The 10,372-nt window shown below is 41.1% G+C and overlaps 1 protein-coding gene across 6 annotated transcripts in view; it reads right to left on the reverse strand.

Annotated features, from left to right (window-relative positions):
• TSPAN5 (tetraspanin 5) overlaps positions 1-10,372 on the reverse strand; it is an 84,387-nt gene that overhangs the window by 73,448 nt on the left and 567 nt on the right. Inside the window, exon 1 of one of the 6 annotated variants that reach the window (XM_021396378.1) lies at positions 10,224-10,310. The exons of 3 other annotated variants lie outside the window; for them this stretch is intronic. The gene's annotated coding sequence lies outside the window, so the exon portion shown is untranslated. Of the gene's footprint in view, positions 1-9,816; positions 9,982-10,223; positions 10,311-10,372 lie in introns of those variants that run through there. 2 more of the 6 variants (XM_021396374.1, XM_021396377.1) reach the window with 2 other exon arrangements.

The raw sequence follows: 10,372 nt of genomic DNA on the forward strand, positions 1-10,372 counted from the left end.
CAGGCATTTTAAGAACAAAGTACATTGGCAGATTGGTACAAGGTTGCCTTTTCGAGCAAATGAAAATCTGACCCTTGTACACTAAGATCTAAATAAATAGCAGATCTCACTGAAGCTGACAGCTCTGTATAGATACAGAAAAGTAGCTACACCGATTCTCAAAATATTTTGGACTTAGGATGCTTCTAAGAGGTATAGCAGCAGCAAACAGCCTTTTTTAATCTCTGTCCTCTACTGAACAAGCAACAGTACTGTGACTCTGAGCTTCAGAGCCTTTCCATGTGCTTCAAAAAAAAAAAAAAAAAGACAGTATGCTCCTCAAATCCTTGCCATCTTACAGTCTTCGCCACAGCCCCATCCATCCATTCCACCTCACCTGATTCTACCTGGCTCATTTCTGCAGCAATTGTTCGTGAAGCTAAAATGTGAAAATCTTTACATCAGAGCCAGAGTGGTGGGTACTGCTTTGATATTCATCAGGTACATCAACTAAGGAAATGTTACCCATAAGGCACTATCTGGGAGGTCTTGCACCAACACTGAGGCTTGCTGTTTCAGAAGTAGATGCTTGCGTATTACATTGAAAAAAAGCCAATTTATCATGAAACAAGCTGTTTGTCAAATAAGAAAAAGTGTCTTATAAAAGGATATCAAAAAAACTAGTGCTATTTGTTACTTCCTGACACTTTCCTGCTGATTTCTGGGTGGATCAAGTAAGAGTCAGCAAGCAGCACCCATACAAAGGCCTCTCAGAGCACTGTATCGACCATAAAGGGGCTCCTGGGGGCTAAGCGAGAGCACAGAACCCAGATGACTTTTGGGTTCCAGGAGAAAGGATTAAGAACAGGCACAGATAAACACGGGAACGCAACAGCAAGAATAGCCTCCGACTGAAAGCTGGAGTGGATCACAAACTGAAAGGATGGCAAATCCAACATCAATCCGGTATGCGCAAGAGGCTTGGTAATTTAGCCATGAAGTAATCAGCTGCTACTGATAAGCAAACTGCAGGTAATGGTGGAGCTGAGTGTAACTTCGAGGTCATTTATTAGGCTTGGCATTTAAAATATCCATGAAATTCTGGATGAGAATGAGTTCACTGGAAACCCCACCTACATACAACATTCTTGGATGGGGAAAGCTGATAGCAATAGCTGCTGTTCCCCAAAGTTGCCCTTTAGCCTCTGTCAGAGGTTAGCACCTCTGCAGCACAGCTAATGGTGTCACACATCACTGGGGGACAGGAGAGTATTACAACAGAAAACAAGAAAGGCCAGATGAGGGTTGCAACTTACCTACTACAGTGTCAAGAACCCTTCAGTATCTTGCTCATCAAAACTGGTACCGGTTTTCTTTAAAATACAAAGCTATAAACTGCATCTATTTAGGAGCTACTTTTGGAAAAGAGAAGAAAAGCAGAGTCCAGCAAGGATGTAGATCACATAAAGATGTAAGCAGCTTCTGTCCTTAAGTCAAGCACACTAGTTACTAGCATCAAAAAAGATTTTGTATCATGAAGTCTTGATTCAGGTGTAACTGTGAACCTCTAGAATACTCAGGCAGGAATTTTGTCTATCTTCAGAACAACAGGACATATTTGAAGATAAATCAGATTGCTTACATAGAAAAGAAAGTAGTGCTTTTCAGCCATACTCAGCCCTGGGAAACGGGAACTCCACTGACGACCATCTCAGAGCTCCCAGGAGCAGCAGAACATAGGAAAGCAGCCAGTGGAAGATGGCCACAAAAAGGCCTCCTTTCCAGGTAACAGAATTTAGATGAGTTTCCAGTCTCTTTAAGTCCTGCTTTTAGGCACATATTTTAATAAATGTCAGCTCTTGTAAGTCAATATTTTTGTTTCCTCCGTATGTATAAGGTGTATTCTCTATATAAAGTAGGTGTGCATATGTATATATTCATATCTTGCTACATGCTCACTACATATATTTCCCACCACTAAATACTTACTTACCTGTTCGCAACAAAGCCATCAAAAAGGACACTCAGTAATGGATAATGATGATAAACACTCCCTGCTCTTCAGAGAGCAGATCATTTGCCACCCCTTCCAGGAGACCGCTCCAATGAAGTACGTTATTACAGAGTGGCACAGTGTTTGGAATAACATTTATGGGAAGGACAAGAAATCAGAGAAGTATGTGATGAAGCTGTACGCTTGCATTTAAGTTCACATTAAGTTCACATTACAGGCAGGAAAACAAAATGTTGCAGAAGACATGCTATTCAGTGGGAGGAAAAAACAGAGAACCTGCTCTCATAAAAATAAATGCACTCCTTATGCATATATATACAAAGCAAAGGTGTCCAACAGGGAGAACCTGTGCTGCAGGCTCTGACAAAATGACAGGTGGGAGATCTGCTAGGAGTGCCACCTCTCCCAGTACTGCCGCATCTTTGCTTAAGACACCAAAACTTGGTTGAGAGAATCTGCCCTCTTGGCGTAGAGAAAGGGCCCTGACGCAAAATAACATTCTGCATCATGGAACATTTGCACCTAAATCAAACTAAATTAAGCTGGACTCTCATTAAGGGTAAGCCACTAATGCTAGGAAACACCCAGTAGGCTGAATTCCTACAAGCAGCCTTGCAATTTCATTTATGCCACATTCATTACCCTGTAACAACTGGACAAGCTACTGAGCATATGACAGTAGATAAACAAAAGGTTTTAACTCCTTAACATTACAGTCAGCAAAACTGAAGCCTCTACAAACCCAAAATATGTCATACATCTAAAGGCATCTAGTTTCCCTTTACTTCTTTCTTTGAATGCAATATACAAAGAAGCACTAGACACTTTTAGGCATAGTTTCACTTGCCTGTTAAGGGGAAAAAAACATATTTAGGCAAAAGCTGCTACAGTCCTTTGATTTTTGTGCAAGCAGTACTGCTGTTGAGAAAAATCAGACAGTAACAGGTACAGAATAGGTAGACAAGCAGTTTTCATAATACGTATTTGCCTTGTTGCAAAAAGAAGACTAAAAGTCCTCTATCACCACACATCAGGAACTTTGCTTGAAATGATTTTCAATATTATTTGATGTAATGGAGCCTTCACTAGGGATTTTCAAGGCCGGGAAGAGGCATATTGATTTTTCCCCCGTTCTGTGGGAAATTGACAGTTCATTCATAAGATCTTCTATGTGTGCTGAAATGCTTATTCTAAATGGTGTCCAGAGAAAAGCAACTGGAAAGCTGAAACGTTAGCTGAAGGTGGAGATTGATGTGTATTAAGATAAACACTGCTACTGCCATTTGCCTCATTTGTTTTCTACAGCTGAAGGAGTGGGATCTGACTGTTCTGAGCACCTCCACAAGTCAGGCCATCTGGAGGTTATATGAGATCACACTGAGTCAGAGTTTGATACCAAATCAAGCTCCCTTGACTGCAAACCCCAATGTGTCAGCGACATTTTTAAATGTGAGTGTTAAGGGGAAGGTGAACAGCTGTAGATCTTGGTTACAGAAGCAGCCACACACAGGGCACTGAGACTACAGTGACAGCCACACCGACCCACTCTTCTACTTGTGCATAGTTCTGCTGAAATCAGTGGAAATCCACATCCACAGGGAGGCAACAGGGAACATATTTTTTGGCAGGAGCAGCAGCAGACTCACAAGAAATGGGATGTTTTCCAAACTCGTACAATAGTACAATGGAAAATAAATTAGGCCTCGAAACAGTGAAGAAAAAAATCTATGTTTTCCTGGATCTTGCACTGTAAAAGTGCACTAGAATGCAATTCAATATATGAGTAAAAACAAAAAAACAAAAACAAAAAAAAAGCCAAAAACCACACAACTTTTTTTTTTAATTCTTTCTTGCATTGCAACAATATTTTCTAAGTTTTAATAGGGAAAAAAAAGATTAAAAAAACTGGTATGAAAGTATAAAGTCACTACGAAATTCTAATCATGAAGTCATGTATTTAGAAGAGTTAAAGCTAATTTTCTTTACTGGAATGCACTTCTATGGTTAACGGTGACAGTCACTTCTGGGTCACTACTAACAGAGCTGGGTTAACTCCTGAGTTGCTCAGCTCTTTGCTCCTGCCTACATCAATAAAACAATTAGAGTCCTGTTGACAGGCTGCTAGCCACGTATTTGAGAAATGTGCTGCATATTTTGGGCTACACAAAGTATAAGGCTGAACTTACCCTGTAGCATTATACTTTAAGACTGGAATTCCCTGCCTGGCAGAATTAGGTCACAACATTTCTCTGGGTCAAAAATATTCTTTCACCCCCTATTCTAACTGGAAGCAAAACAATATTCTAAATGCCCATAGCAGATCTTCACTGGTTTCTGCCCTTGGTTCATGCAGTAGAAACTGTTGAGGTACCTACCTATGCTGAGCATTTAACAATCAGATTCTTGCTCCCAATTTCTAGATTGTAGTGACCTTGGTGTCAAAAACATTCTATAATGCTTTATCTACACAAAGTCTATCTGTAGCAAGGAAACTTGAAGGGAAGTATCCTGGAAGTGTTTCACTAACTGTAACTTAAGTGTCTCATCCCCTACTAATTACTACCTATGGCATCTTACAGAGTTTAAGGAATAAAGAATAAATTAAATTTTGCTAAAAAGTACAAAAGTACTTCAGGATTACTGTAACCTAAGGAACTAAGTGCAAGAGTGTTTAAAAACAGAGTACATACTTGGAAACTCCTCTGCACTGGAGAAGACAGAAGTTCCTCACATTTTTGTTCCTTCCAGTTCCCACATAGGACAGAAGAAAAAAATAAAACTTGAAAATTACCCCTACATCTATTTGCACTACCTGACATGTGTTCAAAATCCACTTTATTCCACAACTTAGCTGCTGCTTGCTTTCCCTGTGTGCCTTTGTAGCATATAGAGTAGCTGAGTATGCACATACATGATAAATATATTATTGAAGGGTCTATCACAAAGAGGTCATCTTAGTGAATTAGGGTGGTATGTTTACTTTCACTGAGTCACAGAATCAGCAAGGTTGGAAAAGACCTCCAAGATCATCCAGTCCAACCATCCACCTATCACCAACGTTTCCCACTAAACCATGTCCCTTAGTACCACATTGAAATGCTTCTTGAACACCTCTAGGGACAGTGACTCCACCACCTCCCTGGGCAGCCCCTTCCAGTGCCTGACCGCTCTTTCAGAGAATAAGCTTTTCCTAATCTCCAACCTGAACCTCCCCTGGAGCAACTTGGGGCCATTCCCTCTTGTCCTATCAGTAGTTACATGGCAGAAGAGGCCAACTGTCACCTCACCACAATTTCCTTTCAGGTAGTTGTAGAGAATGATACGGTCTCCCTTGAGCCTCCTCTTCTCCAAAGAAGACGACTCCCCTGAGTCTCCTCTTCATCAAACTCAGCATTCTGGAACATGGATTTACTGCCTTTTTTAGAAAAACATTACAAACTGCTTCACTTGCTGAAGTACTCTGCTGCCACTGCACATACTCAGGATGTTGCTCATCAGCTTTCCTCCGATTGGGACACTGAAGATTCAGAATGCACTCTCAATGCTCTGCAGTAGATGTGCCATCAGGTGAAACTGGTAATCAAGGTGGAAGTCTGGTAAATACATTTACCAAATCCACCTCTACAGCAGAATTATGTAAGCCGCATTTAATAGTTCCAATAACGTGAATGTTAAGTATGTTGAAATCGAACACAGTAAGTTGCACAATTAACCACAATCAGTGCTTTTTCCCTAGTTCTTAATCTTGTGTCCTTAGGCTTATTCAATATTCTGCAAACTCCAACCATAAAATAGTTTTAAAACAATAACATTATTTACGAACAACAAGTTTGGGCAACACAAATACTTACGAAGAAGGAGACAGCTTCATCTATGTTCCTCATGTAGATCTTTCTGAATAACCAATGATACAGCTTGCTACAAAGTTACTAGGGAAAGCAGGACAGGAAAACAGTTTTATTCCAAGAATGACCTCTGCAAATCTGAAGCAAGTCCCCTGGAGCCAGCAGAGCTACTATACTTTTGTATGCATTTAAAGGGCTGCGACTGTGTCTGCTCAAAGACGTACCGAGGAATTCAGAGCTCCCAAACTCACATGAATGCATCTATTTTATCAATATGTACAACATACATTGTGACCCTTCAATGTTACAAAACAGTTATGCATTTTCTCCAGACAAGGACCCTTCTGTTTTTGGCAGGACCATTTGCAAAATGCTCTCCAAGTTACTGGTGATATTACATTTTAAAACAATAACAATAATAGTAATTTGCTTATTAAAAAAGGGGAGAGAGGAGTGAGGGAGAAGTGATCAGAACGTCATTCACTTCCACTGAAAGAGCATCTTCCCTGTGCAAATTTATAAAGATCAAGCATTACAGAATGCATTTGAAAGCTGCATGGAACAAGCCTTATGAGGATTTATTTTATTTTTTTAAAACCAGTGTGGCAAGGCAAAATTACATAACAAAAACTTCCTTCATGGATGTCTGAAAAGTAGCTGGCATGAGAAAATGATCTTCTGCCCCTTTGAAAACAAACTACCAATGATGTACAAAATTCAATAAACAGTCTATTTCTTGTCCCTCAAAGGTCAGTGCACTTTTCCAACACTTTTCCCACAACACACTTACATAACTTCATTCAGTTTTCTTTCTGCTGTCTTCTGGTAATTCACTATTTAGACTCCCATACAGTTACCCTAAAAACCAGCACATGTAAAGCAAATCAAAATACAAAGCATGACTTGCAATATTCTGATGTACCATAATGGCAGCATATTCCACTACTTAAAGCGAATCACCAGAGAAAGTAAAGGTTGCTGTCTGAGGAGTCAATGCTTTCTATACATTGTTCCCATTAAGTTAGGGTCAGGGACCTCCAGCTTACATGGAAATTCAAATTTAAATGAAAGTATATATTCATAGATCCCATCAAGCACAGTAAAGCACAGAAAGGAATTTAAAGCACTTCTTGGAACTAAAAGTCTGTTTAAAACTGTCTTGCAGAAGTAGAAAGGTAAGAAGGGGAAATGGTTCTTGCCTTCTCAGAAGTAAGGTGACCTACTTTTATTTTTTGCATTAGACCTTTGACATCATTCTATATGGAAGACTACATGGGGTATGGGGAGATATGTAGGTAAAGAATGCAAGTCAACGATAAAATTGTTTTCTTTTAACTTGTATTGTGCACTCAGTTCTTACCTAGCTCAGAATACATTACAGTTCACCTTGATAAAGACATGAAGGCTCACAGAAAAGCCTGACTATTCCACCAGCCTAGAAAGGCAGCAAACATCACATGGTGCTTTCACATAGGCATTATGCTGGCCAAGTTAAAGCACAGGAGTATGCCCTAATGAGCAATCAGCAGAATGGCAGCTGAGCAACAGAATGGAAAGCAAAACACTGAATTCTACTTTTTCATCTAGATATATTTTTGCCTATTTGATCTCCATTCCTAAACATTATATTGCTAAATGCAGGCACTTCCACAGAACACTGCAACCTCAAAGTGCTCTGAACAAGCACTTCGGGTATGTTTACCCACTTCCTAGCACTGGATACCAAAAAAAAAAAAAAAAAAAAAAGAAATTAAATTGGCAAGTATACCTAGAACATGAGTTACCACAGTCTTGGAGGATATAGTTCTCTTCTAAAACAGCATGAGATGCAGAGACAAGGGCAAGTTGCCTGGGGTGGAGCACAACCATCTCCATAGAGTATCATGTCACCTTTCCTTTAGTCACAGCTAAAGACATAGCACTAGAGTGCAACTTTCCATATTAATTATTCCAACAAATCAGCTGTGCTTTTTAAGGAATGAAATAACAAATTAGCACAAAATAAAAACAACTGAGAAAAAGATCTGACAATTTATTTTGCCTGTATTCTATAGCATACAAAGCCTCCAATTTTTGTATTTTTTGTAATACCTTAACTAGCATATACAATCATTCCCCACAAAATTTCAGCAGATCTACAATATTTCTTTATTCGAGGCACTGACAATTTTCTTGTCAAAACCATTACTCTTCCAACTCAGTTCTCCTTATTTTTAGACCAGTGTTTTATGATGCATAATAGAGGGTATTTTTTCATTTGTTTTCATTAAGATTTTAAAAGGTTATGTTAAAACCAGCACATAAGAAAGCTTCAGAAGTTTTAACAAAGGCGTTCCACATATCTAAATGTCTAGAAGATCCCAGGAGAGCGTCACTGGGATTATACCATGACCTCTTTATCATTTCAATCTATTTATAAGGACTACATTAATGGCTATGTTTGATGCTCACTTTCTGCGAACAGCCAACCAAGCCTGCAATTTTCCTTTACAGTTTTTCCGGCCCAGTTTCACGATAGAATATTAAACAATTTGCTGTTAATTCAATAAAAGCTTTAAAATGTATTCTGCAAGAGTCACGGTCTCACTTCCCACCCTGGTAACAAATGCAGGCCTCCTCATAAAAAGATAATAGAAGAAATGACTGAATTCATGCAAAGCGCTTTTTCAGCGTGGATCTCAGAATGTTTAGCCAAGGACACCAGACGATTTGCATTTTCCAAAACAGGTAATCTGTAAGCAAGGGCCACACAGCAAGCAAATGGCAGAGTAAGCGATACGCTCAGGTCGTTGGATTACCGCTCCAGCAGCGCAAAGCCACGTGGCCCAGCAAGGTCTCCTATAACCCATTCCACTGCACCACGCAAAAGCTGCATGTGCCAGCCTCAACAGAACAGGAATAGGAAAACAACCAGCCACTAAGCACCGAGAAGATACCGCTTCCCTATTTCCACTCTCTGCACATTAGCCTTCAGAGAAAGAAGCAAACAGGATATCCACCTTCTTATATGCCTGGAGGAGCAAGATAACACATTTATGTGTGTTTCACCATAATCTCCCTTCTTTGGGTCTAGGACACGTCATCACACAAGTGTTCCTCACACTGCCCTGCTGCCTGCTCAAAAACATACATGTTCACAGCAGTGTATGCCCCTGGGAATCAAAATGAAAAAAACAGATGAGGGTAGAGAACCACAGCAAACTCAGCCATTAAACTTGAGCAGATCATAAAAACGCAGCAGCTACTGTAGGGCCAGGATACTCATCTGCAACAACTCATCACCTCAGGTCTCATTCTTAGGCCAAGCAAACTTTGACATAAAGGTAGGCATCTGCTGTCATCTTCATTCTAGCAACATACCTCCTTGATTAAGGAAAGATATTTCACTGTAAGAGTGTCATTAATCAAAAAAATCCTGTCCCTCCAAATCATCCACTCCAGGCATCTTTACTTCCCAGGCACAGAGACATGAGGTGAGCTATAGGTCTTTATAAGCCAGATAAACACCTTCCTCTCTGCTCACCGAGGTGATAATTGCAAGCTCAGTATTGGCAAGGTTTCTCTCCTCCATTCTTCATCACTTACATCCATTAAAAGACAGTGGTGTTGTTTGGTTGGTTGTTTTTTTTTTTTTTTTTTTTCAATTGACCCAAGCCACCTTTATAGTCCAAAGAAGCTAATATACCAAATACGTACCCAACTTGTTTTCAGATTCCCTTAGAAAGGCATTCACCCTGCTGGGGTTCACGCACTTTGCTACTGCTAAATGGAATGCCTCATAAAAGGAGGGGATCACACACATAAGAGCCTTCACCCAACTTTCATGTTCTATGCAGTGCTAAGAACTCATCGTCCATGTACACACAAGATCAATCGTTTATTCCTTCACTCTGTGGTTCCAAAATTTGGAATTTACACCCAAAATAAGCTGTTTCTCCTTCAAATCCAACACACTGAGAAGATGCTAGAAACGCTAACCTATGCGGGTTACATCCCACCATATGGCTCTGCCTGCTCCATGGCCGGTGCTGGAACGGTGCAACAAGACCCTGCGGTCTGTGCAGCGTCCCCCAGAGACGGGTGGCTGAGCCGCTGCCTCCCTCCTGGTACCCCAGCACCGCTCCGTGCTGATCACTGACCAGAATAACGCCGTTCCACGCGCAGCTCGGCATTGTGTAACCGTTCCTGTACGCAGAACTTGAGCTTTGATTTCTTGTATCGTGCATATATATATATATATATTAGTACAAATATCACCACGAACACAAGGATCCATCCCCTTCCCAGGCCCGTGTGCCTGGCTGCTCCCACACCACAAAGCAGCTGGGGGCTGGGGGCCGGCGGGGGGGGGGAAAGGGGAAAGCAAGAAGCCCCTGGGCACCTACAACAAAAGCCGTTCGGAGGGCCGAGGAGCGGCACAACCCGCGGGCACGCCGTTAGCTGTGAGGGGCGCGGAGGGCCTCGCCCCCCCCCACCTCGCTCCCGCCCGCCTCGCGCCCAACTGTCACGCGCGAGCCGCGCTCGGGCGCCCCAC

The sequence above is a fragment of the Numida meleagris genome, chromosome 4 (assembly GCF_002078875.1).
Source record: "Numida meleagris isolate 19003 breed g44 Domestic line chromosome 4, NumMel1.0, whole genome shotgun sequence".
NCBI classification, from domain to species: Eukaryota; Metazoa; Chordata; class Aves; order Galliformes; family Numididae; genus Numida; species Numida meleagris.